The sequence below is a fragment of the Cygnus olor genome, chromosome 27 (assembly GCF_009769625.2).
Source record: "Cygnus olor isolate bCygOlo1 chromosome 27, bCygOlo1.pri.v2, whole genome shotgun sequence".
NCBI classification, from domain to species: Eukaryota; Metazoa; Chordata; class Aves; order Anseriformes; family Anatidae; genus Cygnus; species Cygnus olor.
This window is the reverse complement of record NC_049195.1, coordinates 1,703,661-1,722,075: the sequence shown is the minus strand read 5'-3', so window position 1 is coordinate 1,722,075 and position 18,415 is coordinate 1,703,661. Positions and strand designations below refer to the sequence as shown.

Here is an 18,415-nt window from a genome sequence, read left to right as displayed (position 1 = left end):
TAATGGTAAGAAATTAGTACCATGAAAGAGGATTAGCTCTACTGAGCTTAATAGGATCACATATCACCTAAGCCAGAAGATGGAAGCAAACGTGGGCAGCAAACACCACTCTCCCTTCCTCCCCTCCCACAGGCAGATGCTGCAGCTGGTGCAGCCATACCCCTAGCATCTCTTTAGAATAAACGTGGCCATTTGAGGTTTCTAGGAAATAATGACTTGCGCTAATTACTCTAATGAGGATTGTACTTTGCACTCCCTGGACTTTCCTCTTGCTCAGTTTGTCTTTTCTTTTTCATATGAAAACACAATGTTCGAGGACTTAAGTCTAATGAGCTTGGTGATGTCAGTCCAGTTTCTCTTGGAGCAACCTCCATAACCAGCAAACCCAAACACTAATTAGGCCCCTTGTTGCTAATGTCTGCAGTGAAGCCAAGGACAGAAGGGATATTAACCTACCTCCTTTACTGGTGTAATCTTAAAGCGATCCCTGCAGATTTAAACTGAATTACAATTGCAAAGGGTCAGGAGGGAAAAAAAAAAAAAAAGCTTTCAAAGTCCTCACCTCAGCTTGAGGACAAATCAAATATTCTGAGGTTTGATGCATCCCTGACTTATACCAATGTAATTATAGCTTCAGAGAAGGTCATTATATTGATTTGAAACAGGTGAGAAGAGGAGCCCTCCCCGCTGCCCTCTGTGATTACTGAGGCAGTCCAGGACAGTGCCTGAACACGAATTTGAGGAGAAAGAAGGAAGAAGCCCACAAGCAATTTAACAGTGAATTTTGGTGGTACCATCTTTTTTAAACTACAGAATAGCAAGTTTCTGTTGTGTCCAAGAATTTTCCTCATGTAGAATTTGTGCCAGGTACCACAATGTTTCCCTTCCCATGTGATACTGAGAATTAGCCTCACGTGTCAAATCCTCCAGGTGTCCTTTCAAGACTTCTGTGGTTGAAGAAGTGGTGGCAGCACTGACAGTATGCCTCCAACCCAGTTCATAGCCACTGAGGTAGCTACACTTAACACTGGCAGGCATAAATTGTGGTGCTGAGGACCAGATAACGCTGCCCATTCTGCTGCCTCCCTCTGCTATCAGCACAGCAGTCTTCAGCAGAGGGATGGGGCAGATAAGGTAAGGGATAAATCACCTTGGCAGAAATCCTTAGCTTGGGAATCTGAGGCTACTGAAGGCATTCTCGCTCGTACTTGGCTGCCTCCTCTTGCTGGCCCCGAGTCAGCAAAGCATGCAATGGAAATGAGAGAGCACAATGCTAGAATACCTGGTTAGCTGGAGAGATCTTTTCTGGAGGGAGAGGGAGACAATTTACACAGCTTCATGTACCTAGAAGTATACACCATTTGTAGAAATGAGGACAGCTCAAAGTTTTAAAATCAGTCTTTTTTGAATTATTCCAAACTGGGTTTCCCCAAAATAAAAGCAAATGAAGAGCTTATGCCCGATAGGTCCTGCTGAAAACCTTCTGCACACCTTAACTAAGTATTGCAAACAATACAAAATCTACAGGACAATGATTGGGAGTCTTGGCACACATTGCGACGTCTACTCGTAGTGCTAGAAATCTCTAGGAGTTCCCTAAAACTAATATATTTTTTGGTATGACTTTTACAGTAATAGCATTTACAAAAATAAAGGACAAACGGGTTATACTGGTTGAAATACTGTTTTAAAAAATGTTGGCTCTTCTGAGGTCACCAAGGAGCCTTTGGAGAATATGCAGTAGGAGTGGTACACAAGAAACGGGTGGGGTCTTGGAAGACAAACTGCTAGCAGAAACAGGAACATTTGCATTAATTAATAGCCAGTGTTCTGTTGACTCTCTGTTTTTTCTTCTCTAAACAGTCATCAGAAATTGCCAGCTAGCCAGAACCAGATGGCAGTCCTCACTAGGCACCGCAGCCATATTCTGCATTCATTATTCATGCACAGCTCCTACTGAAGTCAACGAGAACACTGAGCAAACAACAAATGTCTGCTACAAAACCCGAAAACTTCAGCAGGAATTCCACTGTGTGGCAGGGCCTGTTGTTCACTTCTCCTATAGCTCCTTTGCCCTAGGAATACAGGGTGGGTATCAATTTAAGTCTAACAGAATTCAGGCCAAAGGGTAGAAAATAACAGTTGATGTCTTCTCTGATACAAAGCCCACTGAAGTCAATACGGATTTTGTAACAAAACTGAAGGCACAATAATGCCGTAAATACCAGGACGAAGAGAGCAGTAAGCATCTGATACAAAAGCAGCTGTAGATGTTAGGAGCTGTCCAGAATGAAGAAGGAAATATCCTGCTTGAGATGGGCTGCATTTTGAATCATCCTTTGACGAGGCAGATTAAGCTCAGGATGTTAATGTCTGTCGTCCAGTGGGGGAAAGAAGGAGTTGGAAGGGGAACCTCCACCTTCTTTTCTTCTCTTCTGCCTCTACACTGTTTAAAATCTACCAGTTCATGATCTCCTTTCAGAAGATTGAACTGGATTTATATGGCTGGAGGAAGAATGGGGTGCAACAGGTACCGGAGGAGTGGGGAGGAAAGCAAAATCTTTGAATTGCCATCCATCATCAGAGCAACCACAAGCTACAGCTGATGGCTGCAGGCCAGGATTTGTTTCCAATCTGTGCTGGGAGCAACCCCTCGCTTCTGGGGATCAGCAAGGAGACACAGAGCCCTTTACCCTTTAGGACACCAGTTCAAATCCAGGTCATTCCTGGTTTGAAGCACTAACGGGAACTGACTGGGAACAGATTTTCCCTCCTAATCTAAAGGCAAAGTGAGTTCTGCTTCAGGCAGCTGCAGTGTGGAGCCCCCGGCGCCCTCCCCTCCGGGCACACTGCGAGCTCCCCCTTCTGTTCTGCTTCCACCACCAGCGAGGGGATGCTGCAAGGACTGGGGGCTCTCCACAAACACCAAACCAGCCCCGACACCGCTGTCCGTTCAGCAGGAGTCAGAGTTCCCCCGGTACCAACAACTGTTTGTGCATCTCCAGACAGGTACAGTCATAACACATTTTTTTTATTTTATTTTTAAATGGAAGCCACTCTGCACAGGCCCAGTCCCAACGCTGGCAGCCTGCTGCGCCTCCACATTGCTCACAATCCCGTTTGGATAGAAGCTCAGCAAACAAAAGCCCTAGCTATTTGCAAGGGCATGAAGAATATGCATTTCACTCACTGAAAAGAAGCCCGTGATCTCATAGCAGGCACTGAACCACTGTTTAATATTTTTTTCCAGTATTTCCACTGAGAAAAAAACTTCGAGCTGCACCGCAACCTGCCTTAGAATGCTAAAAGAACAGGAAAATTAGAACATTTCACTTACGAAACTTTGCCATCAATTTTAGGGAATGGCTAGGCAAGTGTTTTAGGCCTACCACAATTGTTTCAGCACATTTAATTTTCACTGTACACACCCTGTAGTTCTGCTGGTTTTCTTCCCCATGCCACTTTGAAGAGAATCAGAATTATAGAACCATAGGATGGTTTGGGTTGGAAGGGACCGAAATCCAACTCCAAGCCCCAATTCTGATTATTCAATTATCATCTGGGTCAAGAAATATTTCAAAATACCAGTTTCCAGTGGAACAGATACCCTGAACTTCATCTATGCTAAATATGCCCAATTTAGAGGCGAGACAAAGATAAAGTAAGGAGTAGGTCCACAAAGGAATAAATAAATAATAATAATAATAAAAAAAACCCTTATGGCCTCCTATCTTACCCACATTCCCATGTATTTACTGCCACAGTTCAGGTCCTTCAGCCTTCGCTCAGCTGCAGAACATCCCAGAAACTGCTCCAGCCCCCAGGCAGTGGTGGTTCTTCCCTTCTGTAACAGCAACTTTTACTCTGTTTTCACCAAGAGGTTTCCCTTAGTGCCCCACCTTCAGCTGCACTGTCCTTCCAGCTGTCCAGAGTTAAGAAAGACCCCAAACGCGAAGCTCACCGCAGCCAGTTCTGCAGTCTCTAAACCTGCGCCCCTCTTGTATGACTCCTGTGAAAGCTTCACAAGCCCATGCCAACTGTGTGAAGTGACAGAAGGCAACACGGTCCTTTTGATTCCCATACTTCCCTCGAGCTTGTTGCTGCAGACTACTGAGCTGCCTGGCGTGTGTTCAGCTTTCTGGATGCGAAAACTGCTTGGAAAGTAACGTACGAGCCTTACGTGGTTTGATGAACTGCAGATTTAATCTGCGGTGATCCCCAAATCAGACATATTTGAAGTAAAAATGAGATGCCGTGTTAGCCTTTTGAAGGATCAAACTATTGCAGCTCTGTAAATTAAGACATCCTAAAGCTGACATTTACACAGTCTCTTTTATCAGTAGTAATGCTAGTACAGACTACACAAGATGAGCAAAATTAAGTTGAATTTCAAGGTTGACACAAAGAAAATTCATACGCATATGCTTTTTGGATTTTCCTTGCAAAAGGTTCTTTGCACTTGACATCAGTGCTTACCGGGGATCCTCATGTGCTGAGTGCTAGACAGGGATGCACCAAATAATATCTCCATTTGGGATAGTTCCACATTTCATGCACGCAGACCCCCAATACAGACCAGACGTGCCAATCTCCTGGTGCAAAGGTGGTGAGTTAGGAATAATCCCTCCTGGGCCAGCCTGACTTTGGTCACACTGACCCGAGATGGTTTTGCTCTCAATCTGTTTAGGAGCTGAATCATTATTTCCAAAGCAACACGCTAGGCTCGTGATACTGAAACGCAGGAAATCTTTTTCACAGCACCCAATTTCAGTAAATGAAATAATTTCCATAGGGAAAATTGAGAAAAATTGCAGAGCGCTCCATCTTACATGCTAACTGCAAGATGTTACAGATTGCAGGTAGAAGAGCGCACAAGTACATCTTGGCTGAAACCTTTTTGGGGGGAAAAAATAACCCAACCTAACAACTATCTGAATTCAAGCATCAATTCTCTGCTTCTGCAGGGAGAAAACAGCGATGAGGTCAAATATAAAGAATCCATATACAAGGGAACACATCAAAGTAATTCTCCTAGTCCAACCACTAACATTTTACTGGGCTGTGATTTCTGTGCAGGTGCACCGAGAATTGGGCAGCCCGCAATGGAAGGGGAGGCTCTTCAGTGGCTTGCCTGACAAGCAACAAATAATGAGCTTTTTTTTTTTATGATTTCCTTCCCAAAACATGCTTTCTGCGAGTTGTTACCAGCAAGAATAATAAAATGTAAATTGCTTTGTTTTGACAAGTGTGGAGTAAAGCTTGCCTTGCTTCAAAACATTCCCTAGCATTTTATAGAACATATAGGTTAACCAAAAAAAACAGAATCAAGAAAAGAGAAAACCCAAATATTCACGAGAAAGCACATGCTCTGCTCCGTACGCTGACTAAACGCTACTTATCAGTACCATTTGACACAGTAATTACACCGAAATATTTCTGTGCAAAGGCTGAAAGTAGAACATGTTTAGGACATTTTTGCATTTCAGTATGATTCTCCAAATCTGGCTGCCTTGCTGTTCTCATGTTAATCAGGTGCACCAGGAAATAAAAAGACAAAAGCATAAAGGCTCTACTAAATGCTCCCTAGCAGCAAGAAAATATTACTGACAAGTTCCTTAAGATGCCCAGCATCTACTGCAATAAATTCACCCAACAGCTCAGTTTGCCAGTCAGCACTTTCTGGCTGTATGGCCTCTGTTAGTCCTTTTTCTTAAACCAACTGCATGCAACTTGCTCAGAAAAAGATGTGAAGTCAAAAAAATCCAACCGCAGCAGGTGATAAGTGTGATAAATCTAAGAGTGATGAAATAGCATGGGGTTTTTCTTAATGAGGAACACAAATTACCTATATTGGGTAAGTTCTTCGAGTGCGGCTGTGGGGTCTACACAATTCTTAAGTGGCCATCCTATTCATTTTAAAAATCCAATCAGCGTGACTGGTAGCTGCGGGAGGTTGACTTAACAATGCTGGCTAGATGTGGTAGGTTGTTTTTTTTTTTTCAGGCATTTCTATACTGAAAAAAAATCCTTGCAGAAATACAATTATACCAGCGAAATGTGTTTTCACTGGTGTACTTTATGCTGTTTCCCTGAGCTCCCTTGCTGGTGCGTGTTCCATCTGCAGTGGAGGGTTTCCAACACTATTTTTCGTAGTGTGCATTAGACATTATTAGAAAGGAAGCATTACTAAGCATCCACTAGGAAACAACACCTAGAGACTACTTTTTGGATGCTCTCACTAGAGCTGATTTGAAATTGTATTTGCAGTTTGGTTGAAAAATATTTTTTAAGTTTAAAAACATCTCTTCAAAACATCAAATATATTTTTGAAAATATAATCATAGCGTTACAGTTTTCACGGCATGCACGTGAGGCATGCGCAAGGACCACAAGTGGGAATTTAGTACAAGTGCCTGTTTGGAGCCAGAACAACAAAAAATATTTTTCTGCTATATGTTTTTAAGACATACCACCTGCACAATTGAAGGCTGTAATTATAGGGTGCTTGTAGACGCTTTATTGACTGGAGGTATTTTCATAATGCCATCACAGCTGCTAGACAGCTCCTGGAGACAACCACAGCACACATTTATCCCATTTTCAGACACTAAACTCTTGTAGGGAAAAAAAAAAGAAAAAAGCAGGAGTTGGAGAGCTTTGGGCTACCCTGTGGCTGGGTGAACAGGTGAGAAATTCAGATTTGAGTTCATCAGAATAAAGCAACAGTCTGCAATTTGGGTGTACGCTTTAATTGCAAGACTAGTGGATGCTACATTGTCTGTAGTATCAATTTCTTATCTCTATGTAATATAGAAGAATGATCCCATCAGCATATATGAAGCATTTTGACCACAGCCACTCCTTTGATTCCCACAGGGATGAGAGGTAACACTGGATCCAAACAATCCTAAATGTGAAACCTCCCCTTGGCCCTTCTATTGTCACTGGAGTGGACTGAACAACCCCAACCCATCCTGCACAGCGCTAAGTTATACTTCTGTCGTGCACTACCCAGGGGAAAGATGCATGGAGATATTCTTGACTACAGAACTACCCTAAAGAAGTCTGTCCCCAGATTAAATCCCTGATGATGACACACTTCACAAAGACAGAGTTGAGGACTGAATTCCTAAATTCTTGGCCTGAGATCACACAGGAAGATTATGGGGTACCTACAGAGTGGACCACTTCCCAGGCTTGCTGCCTGACCATTGAACCATCCTTTCTGATTGCAAAAACTTCTTAACAGCTTCTGAAATACCAGCTACCTACATTTTGTTTTTCTTTTTTGGAACCAATTCGTTAATTCCCTTGCTGTTTGCACTGTTTCATATGACAGAGAGAATACCTAATGATAGGCAAGTTTTGTTGAAGCCAGTAGCTAATTTAGATCTGGCTTTCCTTAACAAACCAAGAATCTTCATCTATCCTTTTAAGTTATCCTCAAAAGACTATTTCAACACCACAGATGAAGACACAATCTTTTTAAGTAACTGTTTTATCCTCTTTGGGAGGCAATTAAAGAGTGCAAGAAATTACCACCTTCTGTTTCTATTCTTGTCATGGATGGATAATTGGTTTACTTTAAGAGAGGGAAAACTAGTCAGACATTGCCACATTTCTAACTACTTAAAGATTATCAGTGCAAAAACATTCTGCCAAACTGAAGGACAACATTTCTAATGAATTTACATACAAACTCACACACCCTCCAACAACCACTATGGCAACTATGGTGCTCAGAAATACACACAACTTCCTCAGCAGATGCCTTCATCCATGCAGCTCCCACTGCCATAACTGCCTGTATTTCTTCTGTCTGGGACATCAACACAGCTGTAAGGCAAATAGAGGTAAGTCTTTGCGGGATCAGGACCCAAGCATGCTTTTCCTTTCCTTCCTATGTCACTGCTACGGTGCTATGTTGCTTTACCTGTGAAAGCCAGCTGAACATTTTATCTGAAGGTTGAAGGCGAATACGAAATGAGGTAATGCGGATTGCACTGAATTTTAAATCTCAACTTGACAAAAGTTTCGTGTTTTGAATTTAGTCCAGTTGATTGGTTTTGAGTCTCCTGAGTTTCGGTAAATATACCCAGATTAGGAAGAGGTTAAGAAGAAAATGAGGAATTTCCAATTCAGGAACATGCCTGTCACCCTTCCCAGCCTGTGCAGGAAGGAGGAAATGATGTTCTGTTTGCGTTCCCGAACAGTCCTGTTCGGCAGGCCCTGTCAGCATCAATTAGAAGCATGATCTATGTTAGCTTTTTGTCAATGCTCTAACTAGTTTAGAGCTTGCTCTTCAACTAGAGTCTGAGAATCAACTTTTGGAAAGACAAATCTATACAATCACTAAAATTGATTACGGGTGGTTGAGAGAATTACAGAACATCTCTGAATTGGATGTATATGCAGAGCGCACACCTAAACTTGAAGGCTTTGAAATTCAATTACAGAAACTAAAATAAATGACCATAATGTTTTCCATTATCAGATACACAGAAATCATTTTCCCTTCCTTCCCCTGCTCCAATAAAACAAATTTCCATGGCTTTTTTCCTAATCAACAAACTTAACCTTTTAGCAGAGTCCTTCAACAGTGTACAAATTTTTAAGCTAACTAATGTGTCATAACTATAGAACAACACAGCAGAGGATTTGTGACTGCAAAGCACAGGATCCCCATTTAAAAACCAAGTATCTGGTACTTACATTGTATCTGGTCTAACCGGATAAAAAGGGGAATACTGCACACAGCCACACTACGCAGTACCTAGATCCTGAAAAATGAAGATGAAAACAATTTCCTTACATTCCTTCAGTCCTTGTACGAGACGTGTTGTGTGAGTTCTGTAAAACTCACATTATGTCTGCTACAATGCTCAAAAATAAACTGTTTTTACAAGTCACAGAAGCTAAGTTACAAAGCCCATGACACTGCTTCCCCTCAGAACCTGGCCCAGCACTGCAGCTTGCTGACAGGCAAAAGGATTTATCATCAAGTTGTGTAATTTCCCATAAACAAGCCTGGAAGCTAAAAACATGTCAGAAGTATGACCTTTGCATAAGTGCTTGGCATAAGCACTTTATCTAGGTACTCAAGCTGGTATTTGCCTAGCACACAGCATCAAGTCCAGGTTTACAACACATTTTTTGCACCTTCGATGAGCTAAGTCACTAAAGGCCATGATCAGCAGTCAGTGTGCTGGTGCTGAAAGTCCTTAGGATATATATGGATGTGTCAGCAAAAGGACTTCAACTGATGTTGGAACTGTCCAGGAGATGACTGCGAATCAGGAGCAACTTCTGAGATTTCAAGCCTTTCATGCTTTTTTGGAGAACAGAGCTGATATCTGAGCTTTTCCCTTAAAGGACGACTTGGGAGGACTTTGCAGCCCCATTAAAGAGCTGGGTCCCAGCTTCACCCAATTCATCAGCCACTTGCCTTTCCAGGTGGCTTCTGATGGAAGGGATCTGAACTCCTACCTGTGATAGTCAAGATCTGTGCATGTCTCAGCTTTTTAGCATGGAATTTTATTTCAATGGCAATTCTGAGGGAATTAGAACATCCCATACAGCAAGATATAGTGCCGGAATTAGAATCACATCTAAGCTGTCTCAGCTACTCCTAAGCTTTCCTTTATAGGTATATAAAATCTACATTAGAAAAGCATTCTAAGCCTTTTCCTCTCCATCCCCCTCTTCCTCCTTCAACGCAGCATGGTTGGGACTCTAGCTTTACATCTCCACCAACAAAGGCATTTTCAGTTGTCTGAGGAGAAAAGGAGAAGAGAAAACAAACACAGAGTTGCCAAGGTTACTGACAATCCTTGCTGAAGAGACGAATGAAATTGATAGGGAGGAGACGGGAATAAAACGATACTCAGCTCTAACTTGATTTTTACAAACCTCCTATTTCAGATGTGACTGATCCTAGACAGCTTTTTTCTTCTGGGAAATTTAAATCAATTTGTATTTATCAGAGTTATTCATATGCCACCTTGCAAACTTAAGACTCAAACAGCACACATGCAATTGCCTTAGCTTTTGAAAGTGTTGATCTGCTAAAGCTCCTTACTCCACATTATATTGAAATGATATAAAAATCCATTTATGCCGTCTCAAAAATCTTCAGCCAGAAATAGTAAAGCTAAAAATAAGACTTTTTTCCTCTGCCATGGGAAAGATGACTGAGAAAGATGCCTTTCCTGCTAACTGTACTGAAAGGAATTGGCTGTCATGCCCGAACCTTATGTTGGTAATGTCTTAACTGTCTCGTAAGCCCTCTGTTGCAAACAAGTTGTTCCCCTTTTATCTTGCAAACAGGAAGATGAAATTGCCAGCACTGTGCTTTTGATTTTCCAGCCCTGGTCTTCAGCCACGTGCTGTGGACAACTGGCGACAAAGTTCTGTTTGCTGCTGATCAGCTTGTTTTTCTTAGTTACCTTTCGCAGGGCTCGCAAACGCAGTCTTGAGATCCCACGCTGAAAATCACTATGCTACGTGCCCAAAGCCACGTTACAATAGGAAAGCACTCTCGCATCAGTGACCTGAAGTGCTAGCAATTAGGTACTTGATTTCCAGTCACTGAGCTAATTTTCTCAGGCTATTATATTCCAGACTCTGCTTTGGCATTAAAGGCTTACCCTCACAACTAAACAAACCTTGAGTCAACCCATGGAGGCTTCAGATTCACAGATCTAAACCTTGGGACCAGAAAGCAGCTGGGAGCTACCTCAATTGCATATAAGGACTGTGCATTGAGCGGATGACAAAACTGGCCCGTAGCACTGTAGGTACCCTTGAAGTTTTGTCAATTATGCACGTCAAATATGCACGCTGTCTGCCGTTAGACACGTACACTGGATGCTCTCTGTATCCACGGAAGAGGCTGGCTGATGGAAACAAGTCAGCTCTGACAACAGCCAAACTCAGCTTGCCACATTCATCAGGGATTCACCCGTTTCTAAAACTGCCACAGTCCTGAAGCTCTCCACCAAGCCTTCCCGAGCTCCTGAATCCCACAGATCATTTACTTGGGCGACGCACTGCGTGAGACAAGGACTGAGCCTGTGCTGTCCTCTGAGTACCAAGTAACGGGCTGCGGTTGACCTTCCACCCATCGCAGTCCGAAGAAGTTGGTCCTTATTTCAAGTTTGCATTTTGCTACAGGCTTCTGAAAAGAACATTAAAAATCTGCAGCTAGCTTGGTAAAGATCTAACGAGCAGTTTTTATTGTAGGCTGCTGACAAAGTGAAGACAAATCATCTCGGTTTTTGAAGTCTTGCTTCTAAATAAAGAAGGAGCCTCTCTGGGAAGCAGTATATTTGGGGATGGTAAAGAAAGCATTTTTGAGGACTTCTAATCTTCATTATTTACCTTGTAAATCATGACCCTGGGAAATTGATTAAATTGTACAGCAGCAAGAAGTTCATTCGAGGGAGTAATCAAACGAAGGTAATACGAGCAGTGCAGTTCTTAGAGCTTTTGAAGCAAGCAGGACTGGTCCATAAAAGTAAAGGATAGAGCTGTCCTGGGGAGAAAGGTCCTTCAGAGGAAAGGATAACGTAAGCTCCTCATAACTGCTTGGCTCAATGCAGTAGCGCTTCCAGAAAAGTAGATTTGCAATAAGATTACAAGAGTACATAACCCTGAAATAACATTTATCTTTACAATGTTATTGTGAGTGGTTGAAAAATGTTATCACTTGGCAGAAGGGGAACTGGGAATCACAGACATTAAGTTCTGGATTCATTCTAATGTTCTCCCAATCTAAGTGCCAAAACTTGGTGTCCCAACCAAGAGGTCCCCAGATTCCCTGCCTAACACTCTAGCATCTTACTGGATATGAGTCATAAGTTTGGATCCATTGGTGGGGAAGACAAAGAGCTAACTCATTTATTCAAGCCTAGGTTGGATGGGGCTTTGAGCAACCTTCTCTAGTGGAAGGTATCCTCGCCCATGGCAGGGGGTTGGAATTAGATGAGCTTTAATGTCCCTTCTAACCCAAACCATGCCATGATTCTCTGGATTTCAGGAAATGCTGTTCTTAACCAGCCCAGCTCAGGCCCACTAGAGCCTTACCTTCCTAGCAGCACCCAGATTTGACCAGGATGTTTTCCCATTCCTGCACTACGTAAACATCCCTAGCACAGGCTAGATAAAAGAAGCATTGTGCTTGCTTTGCTGAGACGCAGAGGCACAATTCCACATGGTTTCTGTACACAACACAGCAAGGCTTCTACCTGTCAGATCCTTCCTAATATTTTAAATTTTAGCTAGAATTTAGCAACACCATGACAATAACTGTGTCAAAAACTAGGGATTTGTCTGATTTAGATCACCTTAAGAGTATGTGACTCAGGATCTAGGTAACCATCCTGAATTATAAGTAAAGGTGTGTTCTGTTCAAGCACCAGATCTGCTTAAGGTACAATTAGCTGGGAAAACATATTTCAAAGCAACTTTTCAGAGAGCTTTGAGCAGTATGGATGGTATGGGCTCGGTGTTTATAATCAAGTTGCTAGATATGGGAAATCCCGTGTCAATAAAATCCTGACAGAAAAAGATGCTAAGTTTTATCTAGCAGAAGGAAAACTGTAATGACAAGCTCGAACTAACAAGCTTTGCTTAGCCCTGGCAGGTCAGCTAACATAATGATCTTCAAGCTGTTAAGGAGACAAAAAGAAGGTGGCTTTCATCACTGCCCACCATGAAAAGAATGACAAAATAAGCTTGCTGAGGTTCACTCTGCCACCAACCCTCAAAATATGCACAGTTGAAAAATCCACATCACCACAGGACTTCATCATTTCCACTCTGGGCCCCTAACACATCTAGTCTTGTCTATTTTAAGCAAATTAATACGCAGTGGAGTTGGAAGAGTTTTTTATTTTCCTTTTGACAAAGAAAAATCTGATTATTTAGTCAATTTCTTAATCACAAAATTATGACCTTATTGAATTAGAAAGCTCATTCCACAGCAAAACCATTTGTCAAGTCAGGAGCAAGAACCAGATGCAGAATAAATCTTAAAGAACCCGTATTTGTCACAAAAGACATAAAGGCCCATAACTATTTGCATTACACACATTATATCACAGAATCATCTAGGTTGGAAGAGACCTCCAAGATCACCGAGTCCAACCTCTGACCTAACACTAACAAGTCCTCCACTAAACCATATCACTAAGCTCTACATCTAAACATCTTTTAAAGACCTCCAGGGATGGTGACTCAACCACTTCCCTGGGCAGCCCATCCCAATGCCTAACAACCCTTTCGGTAAAGAAGTTCTTCCTAATATCCAAACTAAACCTCCCCTGGCACAACTTTAGCCCATTCCCCCTCGTCCTGTCACCAGGCACGTGGGAGAATAGACCAACCCCTACCTTGCTACAGCCTCCTTTAAGGTACCTGTAGAGAGCGATAAGGCCACCCCTGAGCCTCCTCTTCTCCAGGCTGAACAATCCCAGCTCCCTCAGCCGCTCCTTGTAAGACTTGTTCTCCAGACCCCTCACCAGCTTCGTTGCCCTTCTCTGGACTCACTCGAGCACCTCGATGTCCTTCTTGTAGCACAGGGCCCAAAACTGAACACAGTACTCGAGGTGCGGCCTCACCAGAGCTGAGTAAAGGGGGACAATCACTTCCCTCGCCCTGCTGGCCACACTGCTTCTTATACAAGCCAGGATGCTGTTGGCCTTCTTGGCCACCTGAGCACACTGCTGGCTCATATTCAGCCGACTATCAACCAATACTCCCAGGTCCTTCTGTGCCAGACAGCTTTCCAGCCACTCATCTCCCAGCCTGTAGCGCTGCTTGGGGTCGTTGCGCCCCAGGTGCAGGACCCGGCACTTGGCCTTGTTGAACCTCATACAGTTGACCTCAGCCCATCGGTCCAGCCTATCCAGATTCTCCTGCAGAGCCTTCCTACCCTCGAGCAGATCGACACATGCGCCTAACTTGGTGTCGTCTGCAAACTTACTGAGGGTGCACTCGATCCCCTCATCCAGATCATCGATAAAGATATTAAAGAGAACTGGCCCTAGTACCGAGCCCTGGGGGACTCCACTAGTGACCGGCCTCCAACTGGATTTGACTCCATTCACCACGACTCTTTGGGCCCGGCTATCCAGCCAGTTTGTAACCCAACGAAGCGTACGCCAGTCCAAGCCAAGAGCAGCCAGTTTCTTGGAGGGAAGCGCAGCCCCTCCGAAGCACGACAGCTCGTCCGCAGCAGCTCCTGGCACTTGGAGCAGGACGGGCACAGACTGCCACGGTCCCTGTGGTACGCCGACACTGAGGACATAGCCAGGCTATGTCGCGTCCAACAGGAGGAACTGGGGTCTGGCGACCACGCTGGCCGCCAGGCCAGACCCCCCGCCTGAGCAGGCAGACGGGCCTCACCTGGGGATGGGCTGGGGGTGGCAGCCACAATTATCCCAGGAATAAATTATGACTGTTCCACCCTGCAAAGCCTCTGCCTGCACTTATACCTGCATCAGTCAGCGGAGGGGGGCTGAACGCAGCCCTCTCCTGCTGCCCATGGGTTTGGAGATGTCTCCTGATGGGGAGCGGCTGCGGGTGGCAGGTCCCCGAGTGAGACTTGGGGGTGAGAAGTCATTTGGGGGATGAGAAGTCATCATGGGAACGGGAGCAGCCACAAAGGTGACCTGGCCCGACTGCGAAAAAGGCTGACAGCAAAAGCCTCCTAGAAGCCTGCCAGAAGAGAATGCCTGCCAGCTGTGGAACCGGGCCTGGCAACCTGGAACATCCTTGGAAGGCGCTGCTGGCCTCCTGCAAGTGCAGCCTAAGGGTACCCAAGTCAAAGCCTTGATTTCACTTGACCTGCAGGTACTGGAACAGCAGGTTCCTTATGCAAGGAACTGTCCCAGTTGCCACCAGAGAAAGTTTAGTGCTGGGGGATGGCTCTCAACGAAGAAAGTCCTATGAAGATCAGATAGGCAATGATGAAATCCAATTGCATTTATCACTATGGATCCTGATGCTCCTTTATAACATTCCAGTATAAAAGCAGTACGTAAGAGAATCAAATGTTCATAAAAGACTAAAACCAACCCGATAGTCCCATTACCCTTTAATAAATGCAGAAAGATGCCTTCTGCGTAACTGTGAATCAAACATAAGAGTAGCACGCTTCATATATAGCCACAGGTACATACCAATCCTACAGTCACACAAGAAGTAACCACATAAGGTGAAATTCCACCAGCTGAACATGTTGGTTTTAACAGCAGCACACTGTCGTGTTGATAAAACCTCTTCAGCACGATTTGCATATACTTAATCTTAATTAATCTTAATTACAATTATATACTGCTTTCAGATGGCGGTTTTAGTGTATAAACACTACAGAAATGAAATAAAAGAATTTTAAATTCTTTCCCAAATTCAAAACTCCAAAATATTGGAATCTACAGTCTAATGTTTTCCTGCAAAGAACTACAGAAAACTTTATTTTCTCACCCAAATAGAAGAATCAGAATTTAGTACTACGTTATTAATACACTGAAAGTCACACTTTGACACATCCATATGGTACATGCTCCACTGGATATCCAGCAGACAGATTAAGCACGTGGTTCAGCTGGAGTGCAAAAATGCACTTGACTGAAATAAAGGGAAGTCATTGTATGTCTCTGTGTATGAACACGATAAATTGGATTTGACAAGTTTTAGTAAAAACCTTCTTACACTGCTATTCAAATACGCAAGACCCAGTTACATAATGAAAGAATTCTGGTGCTAAAGAATAAAAAATTCTTCATTTCTGAGGTTGTCTTGGGAATGCCTCAAATATAATCTTCTAATAAACATGAGCTGTTTCATATTACGTTGAAGGCATAAACCTATTCCTGTACTTTTGGCTAATTTTTACTTTTCCTCCACTTCAATGTCATTTTACTAAATGAAGCCCTTCTGTGTTGAAACTGTTATGAAAAGTGTTAGTCATGCAACCATACCTCAAGTAAAATTGGCTCACGCACTTCAAACTCATATTGCATGTGACCTTTATCATCTTTCCAGTCTGATTTATTTTTGGACATTTCCACATCATGTCAGGATTTGCAGGCATTAGAGGGTGAAGGATCAGAATAAATGTTGATTACAGAGAAGAAAAGATCCATACTTCTAAAGAGAGCAAATATCAATTTCATAAAGGAAACAAATCTGAAGAATCTGAAAGAGCTAAAGCAAAGCTGAAGTCCCTACTCCCCATACCATGTATAACTTCTCTTACGGTAACTACAGTATGTTCTCAAGGTTTTTGACTGTTTGCTTTCTCAAGATTGCATATTTTAAAAAGTACTATTAGCCCCTTTGCTACTCAAGAGAGAGAAACACAACAAGGATCTGGTATAACTCAGTCTCGCCATTTTGAGGTACAGGATTTCTTAATCCCAAATAAGAAATGGTGATGACTACTTGAGGCCAGTCTCTTTCGAGTAAGGGAAACAAGTTTAATTTAGCATCTGGTAGATGAAAAAGATTTGCCTTGTGACTTTACCTATTTGAAATTCACTGTCTTCAACACATGAGTCAGCATTCAGCTTTCCAGATTACTCTGACTCAGCTGCCTGGAAGCAGGAACACTTGCAATTTTATGCCAGTATTATGCAGAATGTCACTACAAGAGACTATTGTCCAACAGTTGCAGACAGAAAGATTAAGCATCGACATCATTTTATCTGTTTTTAGCAAACTTTCCTAGTCACATTCCTATAATACCTCTGCTAATGTGGTATTTGAATGGGAAAGCATAGCAAAAATCTGGAGCCGTCTGTTGAGCTTTAGGCAACTCTTTTCATTTCTCTGTGCTAATGTGTGCTCATTTCTGGAAAAGCTAATTTTTTTTGCCTATTTAACTTGCATATTAATCTCCATTGAACTATATAAAATGAATTTCAATCTTCATGTAAAAAATGGGAGGATGGTTTTCGATTCACACCCTTCTAGATTTTCATCAATCAACCTTTTCCGCTTAAGTACTATTTAATCAAAAAAGATGTGAGATAGCTCCTAAGATTTATCTGGGCATCACTGAAATAGAAAATACTGCCACAGCTCCCACATATAGTTGCTCATGAGACTGACGTTATAAATACAGATATAGTCCTCTAGCAACTTTCTTCTGCCTCTGAGGAGCAGGAGCACCCAAGCCAAAGCCTTGCCCCTCCTGTTTCTGTGTAGTGAGCTGCTCATACAGGTATCTCACCCAGTTAATCTGTGTCCTCATCAGAAGGAGCACACTACAGCACCTTTTCCAAGGCAGGGAGCCCTGTACGTTCCTCACCTACCTCTGTGACCCATGTGGAATATCCAGCCTTCAACAGGTGTTGCCTCATTAACACTTCAGAGGAGCAGAGCCCTATTTTCCAGCAGCACGATCCCATCTCAGACTTCCTTACTTGTCCTATTTCATGACGTCGTTATGCAGAAGCCAAGTATTGCAGTGGGGCCTGGTTTGTTCAGTAAGCACTGGGGATTGAAGGCAGGCATCTTTCCCCATGTTCCCTGTATCACTAATCGTGGACAAAAAACAAACAGAGCAAGGCTTAAGAATTAGGGAATTTGTCTGTCTAGGAAGAAAACATGAATGAGAAAGATCTACATGTAAAATTCACTACAGGGAGGAATTCACTTCTGAAATAATGCAGTATTAAATAGTAATGATAAATGCAATACTGAAAATTACATTGTTCTTTAAGTCTTAAGATCTGCCAACAATACAAAGTGATAATGGTCAAAGCCATACAGCTGTGGCTACTCCGCAGTGAAGCAATTATATAGCTACTCCTAAACAAAAAGGGAAATAAAAGTTATTTGCATAAAGTGCAACTGTAATACACTTGTGTGTTATGGACTATGCTAAATTATATTCGGTATTAATACTCTGTAACAGCTTTCATACTGCCCTATGGGTACTCAATATAACGATCAATTCCAGTGTCAGCTATAACACGGAAATACATATTGCTATAAGAAATTAGGATACCGCATACTCAAGGCCCTTTCCAAAGCCCAGTGGAGTTCTTGAGTGCATTCTTTCTCAAAGTCCATTGGGTTCAATCATCACAAATCATTAAGAAATTCAAACTGGCAGTTTTAATGGTGCCCAGGGGACTTGGGCACTCAGCTTCCATTATGCTTCAATTTAACTTCATTATCTAAGATACCAGTGAACTTTTGAAAATACCAGCATAAATAAGATCCAGGGTAAGTTACAGTACAACAACAACAAAACCTGAATAAAGTATCTTATGTACTGTTTCTTCTTCATATTTTAGAAGTGGCTTGTCAAACTGTATGGGAGAGCTGTAATTATCTATTAAAATCTACCAAGAAGTCCCCAAATTATCCAGGAGTTTTCTCCTATGAATCCTATGAAGCATAC

At 42.7% G+C, this 18,415-nt stretch overlaps 1 long non-coding RNA gene across 1 annotated transcript in view; it reads right to left on the bottom strand.

Moving 5' to 3' along the window:
• Positions 1-17,002: 17,002 nt before the first annotated feature.
• LOC121060588 overlaps positions 17,003-18,415 on the bottom strand; it is a 36,845-nt gene continuing 35,432 nt past the window's right edge. The window contains exon 4 of the long non-coding RNA XR_005814883.1: positions 17,003-17,543. This is a non-coding gene — a long non-coding RNA (uncharacterized LOC121060588). The remainder of the gene's footprint in view (positions 17,544-18,415) is intronic.